Genomic DNA, 7,387 nt, shown 5'->3' on the forward strand with positions numbered 1-7,387 from the left:
GTAGCTCCATATTATCATGTTTCATCCTTGTTTTGAGGTGTTTGCTTGATGTTTGGGTGCATTTTGCATCAATGCCATGTTTAACTTGTTTTGCTCATATCTTCTAGGTCGTAGCTCCGAATCTAATGAACTTTATATGTAACTTGACTAGAATCTCGTGTAGATCATCTTTGTGCATCTTAACTTGCTGTTTAACAACTTGAACATAAGGTTTATTCAGATCTGGACCAATTTCCAAATATGCATATGAGGACTTACCGGAATTGTTATATGTTGTTCCCGGCCTCATTTAAACTTGCCTTGATGTGTTGCTCTTGTTTGCATCATCTGTTGCCATGAGTAGCTTCATCTAGATTTGTCATGCATCATGCTTGTTTGTGCATCATGCCTTGTTCATGTGTAGTGTGTTTACCATGTTGTGTGCTTCTTCTTGTTAGTTCCTGTTTCGTTGCGATCGTGAGGATTCGTTTGTCTACGCTTGGTTCGGCTTCATCCGTTCGTCTTCTTCATGGACTCGTTCTTCTTCCTTGCGGGATTCCAGGAAAGATGACCGCTACCCTGGATCTCACTACTATCATTGCTATGCTAGTTGTTTCGTTCTATCGCTATGCTGCGTTACCTATCTTTTGCTCCTCAAGCCTCCCAAGTTGCCATGAACCTCTAACCTTTGACACCTTTCCTATGCAAACCATTGTTTGGCTATGTTACCGCTTTGCTCAGCCCTTCTTATAGCGTTGCTAGTTGCAGGTGAAGTTGAAGATTTCCCCATGGCGGACAGGATTTTGGTTGGGATATCACAATATCTCTTATATTATTAATGCATCTATATATTTGGTAAAGGGTGGAAGACTCAGCCTTATGCCTGGTGTTTTGTTCCACTCTTGCCGCCCTAGTTTCCGTCATACCGGTGTTATGTTCCCGGATTTTGCGTTCCTTACGCGGTTGGGTGATTTATGGGACCCCCTTGATAGTTCGATTTGAATAAAACTCCTCCAGTAAGGCCCAACCTTGGTTTTACCATTTGCCTCACCTAGCCCTTTTTCCGAGTCGCGCTCTCGAGGGTCATCTTTATTTTATCCCCCCCCCCCGGGCCAGTGCTCGTTGTGAGTGTTGGTTCAACCTGAGCGATGTCCGGCGCCCCCTGGGCAACCAGGGTCTATGCCAACCCGACGTCTGGCTCATCCGGTGTGCCCTGAGAAGGAGATATGTGCAGCTCCTATCGGGATTTGTCGGCACAGCGGGAGGCTTTGCTGGTTTTGTTTTACCATTGTCGAAATGTCTTGTAAACCGGGATTCCGAGTCTGATCGGGTCTTCCTGGGAGAAGGTCTATTCCTTCATTGATCGCGAGAGCTTGTCATGGGCTAAGTTGGGACACCCCTGCAGGGTATAATCTTTCGAAAGCCGTGCCTGCGGTTATTGGCAGATGGGGATTTGTTAATGTCCGGTTGTAGATAATTTGACACCTGATCCGAATTAAAACGCATCAACCGCGTGTGTAGCCGTGATGGTCTCTTTTCGGCGGAGTCCGGAAGGTGAACACGGTTTCTGTGTTATGATTGACGTAAGTAGGTGTTCAGGATCACCGCTTGATCATTGCTAGCTTCACGACCATTCCGCTTGTTCTCTTCTCGCTCTTATTTGCGTATGTTAGCCACCATATCATGCTTAGTCGCTACTGCAACCTCACCACTTTACCCCTTCCTTTCCCATTAAGCTTTGCTAGTCTTGATACCCATGGTAATGGGATTGCTGAGTCCTCGTGGCTCACAGATTACTACAACAACAGTTGCAGGTACAGGTTGCGATGATCATGACGCGAGAGCGATGCTTGCTTGCGTTGAGTTCTTCTTCTGCTTCTTCGATCAGGGGATAGGTTCCAGGTCGGCAGCCTGGGCTAGCAGGGTGGATGTCGTTCAAGTTTTTGTTTGTGTTTCATCCGTAGTCGGATGTTGTTCTCATGTATTGATGTGATGTTGTATTCGTGTGGCATTGTATGCCTCTTGTATGTATCCCCATCTATTATGTAATGTTGATGTAATGATATCCACCTTGCAAAAGCGTTCCAATATGCGGGTCTATCCTTGGTGGGACCTTCGAGTTCCTTTTGGATAGGGTCGCATATTAGGCGTGACACGCTCCTCCGCGAGTCTGCGCTGCCGCCATTGTTCCAGGTACATCTGCTCTTGGTCTGGCGTCACCCCAAACCAGATGGCCGATGCACTGACCCACTCGCGTACGTACCCATCCCAAGTATAGCGCTCGGGCATGACGACGGGGGTCGGTGCCGACTCGGGGGACGGTGGGGCCAGCGGCGGGACGACACAGTCGCCGGCAACAGGGAGTGCCATGGCCTCCACCGCCGCACCTGGTACGCCTCCTTCCCCTCCTCCTTCTTGCGCCGCTCATCCTCCTCGCTTTCATGGAGGACAGCCGCCAACGCCGGCTGGTAGGCAGCCTCCACCTCCTAGTCCTCGTGGCGCACGAGGAGGGGCGGCGTGGTTCTCATGCTCCAATGCGAACAAGACCTCCCACTCGGGAGAGTCTGCCGCGTAGGCCGGGTTGAGGCGCTGCTCAGAAGTGAGTTGTTGCCATTGGCGTCGCACCTCCTTCACGTGAGCCCGCTCCCGACCGTGGCCCCGCCGGCACAGGGATCCTCCCGGGATCGAAGTGCCAGTCGTGTGGCAGCGTGACGTCGGGGTAAGGGAGGGGGACACGGTGCTTCCAGTGCCACTTCGCCTAGTGCACTGGGACGTTGATGCGCTGTTGTGGCTGGCGGGAAGACGCCGATGGAGGCGGGGGGAGCGCGCGCGCAGGGGCGACGGGGGTCTTGCCCTTGTTCTTGCCGGAGAAGAACCCCATAGGTGGCTAGGGTGGCTAGGGTTGTCGCCGATGGGGGAGAAGAAGGTGGCTAGATGGGCACGGGGGAGAAGAGGATGAGGACATGCCCATCCCGCACGCTCGGATTAAAAAAAGACGGACACGAGTGGTAGTTGGCCAACCGTCAGGTGAGGACGCGGCGGACACTGAGAGGACGTGCGGCGCGTCCGCTTTGCGTCTGGGCCTGAAATACATCTGTTGGACGTGATTTGAAAATGGTCAGCATTTTGAACCGTCATTTTTGTCCGCGGCGATTCAAACGGACGCGGGTCGCGTTGAAGTTGATCTAAATGTTTTCTCTATAGATTAGCCAAACTTTACAAAGCTTGGGCTTTGGAAAAGGCGACTCATACGCGCTGGCGCGCCGACCTAATAATTCGGCCGGTCCACTGTGAACCGTCTGATTAAGTCATCCGCAGTCATACGATCCATGCGATCGTCTTCCTCTGTTCCTCATGAGCGCGTACGAAAAAAAGACCCCTGCCTCTCATCGCTCCCCTTCGTCTTGCCGGGTCACGCGCAACCCAGTTGCCGCACCTCGCCGGCTGTCCTCTTCACCGGTCGCCGCCCTCCGGACGTCCTCGTTGCCGGTCGCCGCCCTCGCCGGATATCCTTGTCGCCGGTCGTCGCGCTCGCCGCCGAGCGCCGCACTCGCCGCTGGTCGCCGCCTGTACTTGACGCTGACTCCACGCATGCAGCTGCGGACTGCGGTCACAACTCCGGTGGCGACGGCTGCAGCTCGCTGGCGTGCTCATGTCCCTCGCCATGGACGCATGTCTTGCATCTCATGTCCATGGATGCATCGCTGCTCTGGCCGGCACGATTTGCAGCGCACGGCCCCATGATTACAGCACTAGGTTGCACCGCTCTGTCATCCTCGCCGACAACGCTCTCTAGCGCCCGTCTGTTGCCCCATCACCGTCATCTCCTTGGGTCGCTACTTCCCCGATTATAACCATGGTAGCAAAATAAAAGGCCGGATGTAGCTTTTGTTGGTGCCGGTTGCAGGCTTGCAGCTCACCGTGGTAGCGCGCCCGTCTTCATCTCAGAACTGCTTGATTTGGTTGAAGCAAAAAAGACCATCGGTTCCAGCTATTGTAGGCAACGGTTCCAGCATCCGCATCGCATGGTTGTAGCTCCGCCATGAAGCAAAAAGTTGTGTGCCGGTCGTAGCATCATGCAGCTCCGCCATGAAGGATGTACCAAATTTCCTCGCCGGTAGTAGCAAAAGCGGACGACGGTTGCAGCAAAAAGGTCGTCGCCGTCGCACCATTGCCTGTGAATGCAACTCCCGTAGTGGTCAGTTCCAGCTTCTTTACCTGCTAGTTCCAGCAGTTCTTACCGACGGTTGTAACTTTTGGCGACAGTGCTTCTAGCTTCCCCGAGGCAACGTATGCAGCTTCTGGCGACATTGTTCCAGCATCTCCCCCGTCGCTTCCAGCAACCCTCGTGGTCGGATGTAGCATCTAAAATTTCCGGTCCCATCATCCGGACGGTAGCTCACGGCATGGATTTGCAGCACATAAGAGGGCATGGTGTCGTCGCCCCCGGCCGCCCCTTGCTGCCAAAATCGGGTGCGGCCGTGTCGGGGGAGGATTTTTTGTCGAAACAGACCACCTGCTCACTAAAATTGTCAAAAAGACCCCTTCTAAAACAGATTGACAAAAAGGACCCCCTCAGCCGTGGCGGCAGACGCGCCAGGCGACACGTGGCACCTGCCGCCACTGCGTTAGGCGGCAGATCCTACCGCCACCACTACAGGCGGCAGGTTCGGAATAAACGGATTAGCGACGTGCAACGGAAGAAGTTGCGAACGGGCTAGGCAGGTGGGCCCTGCGACCTGCGCACGAGGTGGCAGCGGTGGGCCACGCCGCCATCGCGGGAGGCGGCCACACTGTGCGTGCCCTGCATCATTTCGTCGTTTCCTCGTTTTTTAATCACTGATTCGTACTATGCGTGATTTCTATTTCCTTTTCACTGTCGGCAGCAGTGTGCAGAGATGTTGCTTTCGTTTTCATCATAGGACCGGTTGCACCATAGATGCATATATACACACTTGTTCTTGTGCCCCTATTTTCCCCGCCTAAACTTTCGTCTGTGTTGAGCGTACGTTGTCCACTGCATATGTATAGCATTTGGATCTATATTTATACCGTTGTATCTCTATTTCCCTCTCGTATGTTTGTACATCTTGAAAGACGAGTAGAGGCCAGTCCACCCTGTACCTATATATGTCCATCATGCACATGATTAATGAATTATCGATGCATGCAATCTCCTCCTTCCAACTAACAGTCTGCTCGCCCCTATTTTCCCGTCATCAGCATTTAGCCTTTCGTTATCATGTGTTTTTGTCATCTAAGCCTATAAAACGAGGCATTGAGCCTCTCGTCATCCGTCATGCAGCATACTGCGCTTAGTGTGTCACAGTTTTTTCAGTCGGTATGAGTTTTTACCTTGCTCGGATCAGAGCATTAGGCCGAGAAAATGAAGAATGCGAGTTTTTTCTGCTATCAAAAGTATCAAAATAGCACTTGCATGTATGTGGTCATCACCTAAAAAGGGACATCGAAGATCAAAACACAATTTCTTCAATCACTTCACCTCCTCTTTGTTTGCTACTTAGATGATACTTTTTTAACCTATTACATACATCATTAAGGATATTAGCATCTAATCTTAATATACAAAACTTACATTTTTGCGAGATAAAAAATTACTACGTACGCTTACTAACTTAATCATGAAATAACAATGCATTTAATCAAGCAATGACCAATAACATTACTAACTTTTTCTTAATTACTATATTATGCAGCAGGGATTCTGCCAGCTCGAAATCGGCGCCGTCTGCCACAGTACCGCTATTGGCCAGCGCGCAGCAGCAGCAGTCCACAAAGAAGAACGAGTGTGTATATATGCATATGGTGAAACCTGTACTATGGTGAAAACAAAAGAGTCAGCTCGCAGCAGGGATTAAAAGACGACGAAACGACGCACGCACAGTGCGGCCGCCTCCCGCAGTGGCGGCAGGGCCTACCGCCGCGCCTCGCGCCCAGGCGGCTGGGCCCACCTGCCCAGCCCGTTCCGTTGCACGTCGCTGATCCGGTTATTCCGCACTTGCCGCCTGCAGTGGTGGCGGCAGGCTCTGCCGCCTGGCGCCGTGGCGGCAGGTGCCACATGTCACCTGCCGCGCCTGCCGCCACGGCCGAGGGGGTCTTTTTTGTTAATTTGTCTTAGAGAGAGTCTTTTTTAGCAATTCCAGTGAGCAGGTGGTCTGTTTCGACAAAAAATCTCGGGGGAGAGGCCGACGCTGGCCCCCGTTCGCTTGCCGACTCCACGCTCACCACGGGGCACTGTCGCGCCGTCGTTCCCAACACCCCGGTGGCTGGCTGTGGCTGCAACATTTTTCTCAGCCGTCGTGTGCTGTTCATGGAGTGGAGTAAAAGAGAAGACGGTCGTGTGGTGGTACCGGCAGGCTTGCGGGCGTGGAGCCATGGATTGGGAGCACGCGGGATTCCGTGTGTGGCTGGAGAGCAAGATGGAGTTTCAGGAAGAAGAAGAGATAAGGCAGCAGTGCTATGGGTCCACAAAAACATGTGATTGGGACAGTAGGAGGGAAGAACCAGCGCCATAGGATCTGTGGCGATCCGACGCGGCGTGCGCGTCCGGCCGAAGACTCGGCCGGTCCGCCGTTGTTAAACGTTTCCCTTTGGAAAATCTGTACACACTGTACTTAAAAAAATTCACACCTCCATCGCTCGGTGAGAAAGCAAGCCACTACACACCACACATTCACACCCGAAAGAAGCGACAAACCTGTGAACAGGGTGACGAGGTACTGCACCCAGTACCAAAATCACCGCCTCCTTGCTCGTCCAGTCTCCCCCGAGTCCTGTCTCCTTTTCTTCTCCCCCATCCCCCACCCCCACCCCGCGGAACCCCCATCCGGTGTGCAAGGAAGGCCCAATATTTGGTACTGCGCTTATCCTGTCGCTTTGCTATTCTGGTCTCGCGGTTGTTCTTGTGCGTCGCAGTAGGTGCAGATTTCTCGCTCTGCGGCCCTTATTCTGAGCGAGTTTTCGATTGTTCTTGCTGCCTGGGAACCTGATCAGGCCGTCCCAAGCTCCCAGCCTTCGATTTGTTCTGCGATTTCCAGATCATTTCACTTCTTTCGCCAATGCTGTTCCCAGAGGACCAAAGATAACCCCCATGGATTTCCCCCCGATCTCTGTATTTTTTGGGTGGTCAAAGGCGACCCTTTTCCAAAGAGCACAGTCAATGTTTTTTTTTTGCGAGAGAATAAATGTTCTTTTTGGAGGTTTGGAAGAAAGCTTTTTTTCCCTAAACTTAGTTTTTTTGGGTGGAAACCCTAAACTTTTGATTTTGGGCTGCTTGTCAGAAAGAGCAGGTTCAGATCTTGCGACCCCTTTTGTTTTCTTCTTGTCTTGAAAGCTGGAGAAAATGTTTTCTTGCTTTTTACCTCTGGGTACATGCCAGTGGAAGTAC

At 52.2% G+C, this 7,387-nt stretch overlaps 1 protein-coding gene across 3 annotated transcripts in view; it reads left to right on the forward strand.

The window, feature by feature from the left end:
- The first annotated feature begins 6,655 nt into the window (after window positions 1–6,655).
- LOC123046669 (protein INVOLVED IN DE NOVO 2) overlaps window positions 6,656–7,387 on the forward strand; it is a 4,711-nt gene continuing 3,979 nt past the window's right edge. For 2 of the 3 annotated variants that reach the window (XM_044470070.1, XM_044470074.1), the window contains exon 1: window positions 6,656–6,854. The gene's annotated coding sequence lies outside the window, so the exon portion shown is untranslated. The other variant, XM_044470071.1, reaches the window with a different exon arrangement.

This window comes from Triticum aestivum, chromosome 2B, assembly GCF_018294505.1.
Source record: "Triticum aestivum cultivar Chinese Spring chromosome 2B, IWGSC CS RefSeq v2.1, whole genome shotgun sequence".
NCBI lineage: Eukaryota > Viridiplantae > Streptophyta > Magnoliopsida > Poales > Poaceae > Triticum > Triticum aestivum.